The sequence below is a fragment of the Alosa sapidissima genome, chromosome 16 (assembly GCF_018492685.1).
Source record: "Alosa sapidissima isolate fAloSap1 chromosome 16, fAloSap1.pri, whole genome shotgun sequence".
In the NCBI taxonomy this organism is placed as follows: Eukaryota; Metazoa; Chordata; class Actinopteri; order Clupeiformes; family Clupeidae; genus Alosa; species Alosa sapidissima.
The window spans coordinates 60797-67949 of NC_055972.1; the positions used below are offsets into that span (position 1 = coordinate 60797).

Sequence of the window (7153 nt, forward strand, 5' to 3'; positions counted from 1 at the left end):
TTACAAACAGCCAGCAAGCAAATAAAGAACTTAACTTAGGCTACTATAGGTTATACCATGGTCTAGGTTGAAAAGGGTGTCGTTTAAAAAGTGATAGGCAACAAGTAGCATGTCAACTGCTTTACCTTGTTCAACTGTTGAGAATATACTACAGAAGGGTAAGTTGTAGATATTGGTGTCCAGTGATCTGTAGAAATGGTTTGTGAAAAGTTGTTTCAATTCTCAGACGTGCCAAAGTGTGATATCTGCGAGTGTGCCAACTGAGTGACAATTTGTTTGTGAGGTGCTCATCAATTTATAGCTTCTAGCTTGTTCGCAGATGTAACTAATCCAATCATTGACCGGGACTCGTTGTGATGGTGGATTAGTTTGCCAATTGTCAGCGAGTACACTTTTATCACCCGCCCCTTCCCTCGCTTTCTGTTTAGTTTAAATCATAACTGCGGAATGGACATTGTCATTTAAAAATCGCTATCTGAGTCAAAGCTTGACGCTTAACGTTAGGCTACAAGGTAAAAGATGTTAAACGGGTATTTTAGTTTATTACCGAAGGTGAACCAAATGTGAAGTCAAAGTCAACACAAAACGTAGCTCTAGGCAAACGCTAATGTATATGGAAGCTAGGGTATTGTGTTGATGTTGTATTTGTTGATGTAGGTCAGAGATAACAACTTACAGATAAATTGCATTCGTTTGTAATTCCAAAAATATAGCACTAGGTCTATGTAGAAGCTAGGCTAGGACGTTATGATCATGACTACATTGATAATTCATTAGTTATAAGTTAAGTCCAACCAAACACGTAGAAGCTAGCCTAGCATCTACAGGTAACATTAACGTTGCCATTAATGTAATGTTAACGTTAGCAAGACTGACATTGATATTTAGAAGCTAGCTAACATAATGTTTGTTGAATTAAACGTTGTGTTTTGAAAATGGAAAGTCAGTTAGTCTTGCTAGCACTTAAATTATACTATATTGGATTATGTTTATGCTTCTTACATTATATGTCAACGAGGGAACTTCCAGAGACGCATTATGGAACTTGCCATATTGTCATGAAGTGTTCAGAACAGAATGATAATCAAAGGTGTGATGGTAATGTTACTTGTCTTTTAGGGTGGTTGTTATGGCTTAGTTATAACGTTATTATTTATATGACGTTAATTCCGTCTTCGTCCTTGTTAACCTGACCTTGTTAGTTGCCTCTTTCAACAGTAAGATGAACTTGGCAAGGTTCCTCTATAACAGTGATCCTCACTATTTTTTACACAAGAGCCACATTGGCAGTGGAAAATCAAAGAGAGACACTTTTACGACAACATACTAACTCACCTTTGCAAATGTGCATGTCTACATATAATATACATTCTAATATAAATACATATAAATAAATATCCCACAAAAAAAGAAATAACACAGCCAATATAGCTAAATATATACAGCCAAGGCTTAATACCTTCCTTTCACCTTCATTATTTGGGTGAAGGGAGAAGTATAATTCAGATGTTTGCGTTTTTGTAGTGCAGTACTGTATGTTTATGAAGCACATTTGAAAAAAATATATTGGCTGTGTTACCACATAGCCTATAGTGGGTCCCATTTAGAAACGGCCACATAGCACATTCGCGTTTTCCGTGATACACGCAGATGCATGAAATGTATGAAATGTATTACAACTTATTACCACAAGGTGGCAGTTTAAGTCCGCTGTAGCATTGCCGGGAAACAGGGCAGCGGACTGCATTTAAAGGCGTTGCAAGTGGCAGTCAGATAGGCTACTGTAAGCAGAACGAAACTAAAGATCACCTCGTTGAAGTCACATAGTAGACTAGGCTAAATCAGAGCCTACTTTTGTTTTTATGAAGATGATGGCCTTTGGCGAACAGTTTAGGCCTACTCAAAATGAGTAAAACCAAATTTGGCGAAATCTCGCCAAAGCTGCATACGAGCCACCAATTATAGCTTGACGTGCATGTGGCTCGCGAGCCGCGCAATGAGTAACACTGCTCTATAAATACATATGGCCCACTGGGGAAAAGTGTTATTAGTTTAGTAATAACGGAATGCTTATGACATTTACTTTTTTACCATGTGATATTATCTACTTGTTAAGTGTTACCAGTTCTTTTGAGTTTATGAAAATCTAGGTGATTTTTATATAATGCTGTTTCTATAAACATCTCGAATGTAACTGGAATTTAAATGGGATACAGAACACTGGGAATGTGCTTGTTAATGTACACTGTATGTCTAATACTAATTATATGTAGTGATGATGTATGTTTGTCATTTGGTGATGAGATCATTTGGTACAGTCATGGTATTCTATGCCTTTTAATTTAAGAAAGTTGTTTAAAGTTTTATGTCAATTTTGATAAATGTGCAATCATGTGTACTGATGCTGATTTTTTTATTATTATTATTATTATTATTATTATTTATTGCTTGTATTGTATCATTGTATATTCTGTATATATTTACTCATGGGAAATTAGCCTACATCATTTATTTGAATTGGTAGTAATGAATTGTCTTTAGATTTTGAATTGCAGATTTACTGTTATATTGTTCTGTTTGGTCTTTCAGTGTTACATAATAAATCTATTTTATATTTGTGTTTAAGTATCCACTGTAAAGTTATTACATTAATTTAACTTTTCAGAAATGTTTAGGAGCAATTCCCCACAAAACTGACACGTTAACTAACTGAATGTCATGGTATTTGTATGATGTGAATGATTATGTGAAAAGTTTTTCATGTTCAATTTCAATTGTCAAATTTCATGTATAATTTCAACATGAAAATTTCAAAGTTGTATAATCAAAAAGAGTGAATATTCAAATTTCCAGTAATCATTATCATCATACTATACCTTGAGATTGTGTTGGCGTTATGGATGTGACATTTTTGCATGTTATTGCCTTCTAGGCTGCTTTAGCTGTTGGCTGAAGCAAATTGAGCTAGGCAAAATCAATTGATTTTGGAGGTTGGACACACCAGTATGTGGTGACCTTAAGAAATGGAGATCTATGTGAAAACATCCTGGATTTCACCTTTAACAAAATTTGGGATTCCGCACAATGTTGAAATAAGAACATGTATTTATTAACAACAACAACAACAACAACAAAAGGTTTAATCAAAAGTATAAAAATGAACACAATTGTTAAATGAAAATACACATAATTGTAACAAAAACAGAAATTGCATTAAAAATGAAAAGGTAACATGAAAAATTAAAACAATAGGCCTATCTCAGTCGGTTTGAGACTCCTCATGCTGTGTTTCAATTCATTCTAAGATTTTAAAAGAAAAACCACAAATCAGAGAACTGATACTATATATATAAGGTAAGTGTAATTAAAGCATGTGTAGCCTATATTATATAAATGATAAATGAGTAAGGTAATATTACAAATGTTTGAAAAGATGCACTGAACCCATCAATTTTTGTGTTTTGATATTAAGTGACTTTTGAAAGATAGAAGCAGCCTAACATTAAAATCTATATAGGCCTATTTGCAATAAAAAAAATCTTAATATACATGATTAAATATGACTTACCACTAACAGTTGTAGCTTATCTTTGATTTGATCAGCTTGTTCATCCCCCAGTTTGGGGATTTTCGTGGGGGAGCTATAATTGGCCATAATCTGTGTGAAATTGAAGTTTAAATATGTCATTTTTCGGTTTATGTAAGTAGCCTAATTGTCAAGAAAAATGTCAACTATAAATGTCATAGCATATATACATTTGTGTTAAAATGTTAGGCTACATATATACTTCGCTCTTTAACAATTGCAGAAGTTTAAACAAATTGTCTTGGATTTTGTTCATTATATGAATGCGGGAAATCTGAGTAGGCCTACTTACTTCTCTCGTTGGAAGGTAGACGGGCTCACGGGTAAGTAGTCAAACGTTCTTGTTAATGACAGGAGGAAATTACGTAGTTTGTGAATTTCCGATGCTGGGTATCACATCTCTATTTTACTATGACAATTATTTAATTAGTTGAATATTTTTCATATTATTAGATTGTCCTATTCTACTTTGAAAATATACATATTTTTTAAATGGCAAGAAATGCTTACTCTGAATAACTCACCCATCATGCATTTGTTTAAAAAAACATAATTGGCCACTTCGCTCTTTCTACTTCCTTTTTCGCGTGTCCTCGTTCTTTGCAGGAGCTGAACTTAGACCACGGTAAATTAGATAAATAATCTTGGTTTTGTATTGGACTTGTGTCAACTAAAATGTCAGATAATAATCCCACATAGATGTTATTGTAATGTTATTATAGTTATATAGAGTGAACATTTTGTAGTGGTGTTTTCGTTTTGAGATAGAATTATCCATGAAAGCTAGCCTCAGTGTTCCGTACAGTATTCCAGCCTCGAACACCACAAGTATATTACAAAGTATTGCTAACATGGCGTTAGCTTGATGTAAACGTTTCACTTTGCAAAACAAAGAAGTGAAATAAGTTTGCGGTAGACACAGTAAAACATTTTTAGGTTTGCTGATGTCCTAACGGTTAAATCTTCAGACATTATAATGCTGGAAGCTTACATAGATGGATAGATCCCCAAGGGGAAATTCAAGGAAAATTGAGATACCATGACACTTCAGATACTATGTGCTAATTTTGCAGTGTTAAGAACTCAGTTTGAATTAATTCAACAAGGAAAATCCCAATTGTATCCTTATTTAATTTACTTTATTTTTTTTCAGATTATGAATCAACAAGGAGTGCAAAGTAAGAATAATAATACAAATAAATAAATAAATAAGAATATCAAGTGATTTAGCAACTCGTCACATTCTCCTGTGCAGCGCTCTTGCATTTTAACGAACGTACCTAGGCTTGTAACTTACCAACGTGTAGCCTATGCCAAAACAAAAAACGGTCATTACAATATGTTAAGGTACATGAATGAGTCATCCACAGTAAACTTTAAGAAATCTGCAGTAGCTTATATTGAATATGAAGTTGAATTTAGTTTAATAATTTTAAATGAGTGTTTTTTGTAATTTACCATGGAAGGAAATGTTTTCTCTTTTGATTAATTATAATTGACATGGTACATGAAACTACTTTGCATTTGATATGACTGATGATATGATATGACCAACTAATCTTAATTTGTCCTTTGTTAGATATGCCAACTGTATGGATTCTTGGTGATAGCTACATTCGCCGTGGGGAAGGAGGCAGCAAGGAGAACCTATGGCAGCAACCTGGGTTCCAATGCCCAGGTAGAGTGGTTTGGCTGGGGTGGATTGAGGTGGCACTCTGTTGTCCCCCACTTCAATAATTTGGTGACAAGAAATTCTCCCCCGGATGTCCTGCTTCTTCACTGTGGCGGGAACGATTTGGGCAAAATTCGTAGTGTGAATCTTGTCACAGTGATGAAGCAGGACTTGCAGAATCTTCACCAGCGTTTCCCAAACATGATGATTATATATTCGGCCATCACCCAGAGACGCTGCTGGGGTTCTGCACGCCCAAGGGGAGTTTGCCCATTCTCGTAGATGGGTGAACAGTGAGATGGCTCTTAGGGATCAGGTTCATTTGTCCCCTTTGGGCAATGACATTTTTTTAAATAACTTAGCTGAGTGTCTGAGAGCCTTATTCCCTTAAGGGTGATATGGGATTAATGCTTCACACTAGTCTATTGGCTATTTCAGATGAGGATTGTTAAAGTGTATGTTGTGTTTGATGTTCATTTGGGTTGAACAGGGTTTTTTGCTGAGTGAGGTGAATTTGGGTTGGTAGCTGTATCACTGTTCATTTCCTGATCCCTTAACTAAATTTATGATTTGGCATTTTTTTTCTCCTAAATTACTCCCATTTCTCTCTAATCTTTTCAATTGGCATGAGTTTCCCAAATTAGGAGTGCCACTTATCCACCTTAGCCAAACCCTCACCTCTTATTGGTTCTCCTAACTGTCTCTCCCCATGGTGAATGTAGCTTGTTGGACCATGTTCACTATGTTCACTGTATCGTCATCAAAGACCAGTGACTCAGCAATGCTTTGTGATCACCTGTGTAATGGATATAATGATGGTAAGTATCTTGAAAGTCCAATTAGGTAGGGTAAGCAAAAATAAGAACACGAAAAACTAACATTTCTTGCAACCTTAAGTAAATATGTCATCATGAGACCTCCCTAGGCATGTTCACATACCACCAAAAATAACACCTTTTCTCAGATGCCTTTGGCCTCTGACCCCCTTTCCCTACCTATCCCATTCCTTTGTATGTCAAGCAACACTGGCTATTCTGAATGGTGCTATATAAATTTAAGCTATTATTATTGTTATTACTATGGTTATGTTGTTGTACTTAATATTCATAAGCATTGGAAACGTTTTTTTTTTTTTTACCAGATGTACTTTATAGATGTCCCGTCATTTAGAATAAATACCCACCCACCAGCCAATCAGAAAAGATTATTCTCTCCGGATGATAAATATTTACATGTGTTTGTTATTTCTGTTTTTGTTTGCTTGTTTTAGTGTCATATCATCTCTACAGACAGTAAGGATATTGTAAAGGATGGAGTATTCCCATTTCTGCTCTCTAACCTTTTCAGCCAATGCTGTTATCATGGTACACATTTTAAACAACTTTTACATTTTGAATGTCCTTGTTTTGGTCTGTACAGATGTTGTGTGATTGTTTACTTTATGACTGCCATTATTGTTTGTGTGTTTGTTTACTATAGTGTCACATTGTATCCAGTTGGCGAGTGAAAATATTGTGATGGATGAAGTTTGCAAGTTTTTACCCGAGCATTTCAATCAGTGCTGTTGTCATGGTACAAACTTTAAGCATATCTAAATTAAACACAGTGAATTTTGGATTTATCTGTTGTTCTCTCCACTTGTGCTGACAAAATCTGATTATTGTGGATGTATATTTTCCCTTTACCTTACCTGCCTGTCCAACCAGTGAAAACATTATGGAGGATGCAACCTACACGCTTATTCTCTTAAAGTATCTGGTGACAGGTCTGCACTGCTGATGTTACTGGCTGCTCTGGTTCTGGCTGCTTTCAAGGCGGCATATGGCCTGCTCCGCACAGTGCATATTCATCACAATAACTAACAACACAGCGACCCCTGCCTTCGACTCTGGATT

At 35.4% G+C, this 7153-nt stretch overlaps 1 long non-coding RNA gene across 1 annotated transcript; it reads left to right on the plus strand.

Moving 5' to 3' along the window:
* Positions 1-4660: 4660 nt before the first annotated feature.
* On the plus strand, positions 4661-6824 carry LOC121685363. The gene is made up of 4 exons (XR_006023343.1): positions 4661-4764; positions 5166-6076; positions 6529-6622; positions 6738-6824. It is a non-coding gene; the product is annotated as an uncharacterized LOC121685363 (long non-coding RNA).
* Positions 6825-7153: the final 329 nt, after the last annotated feature.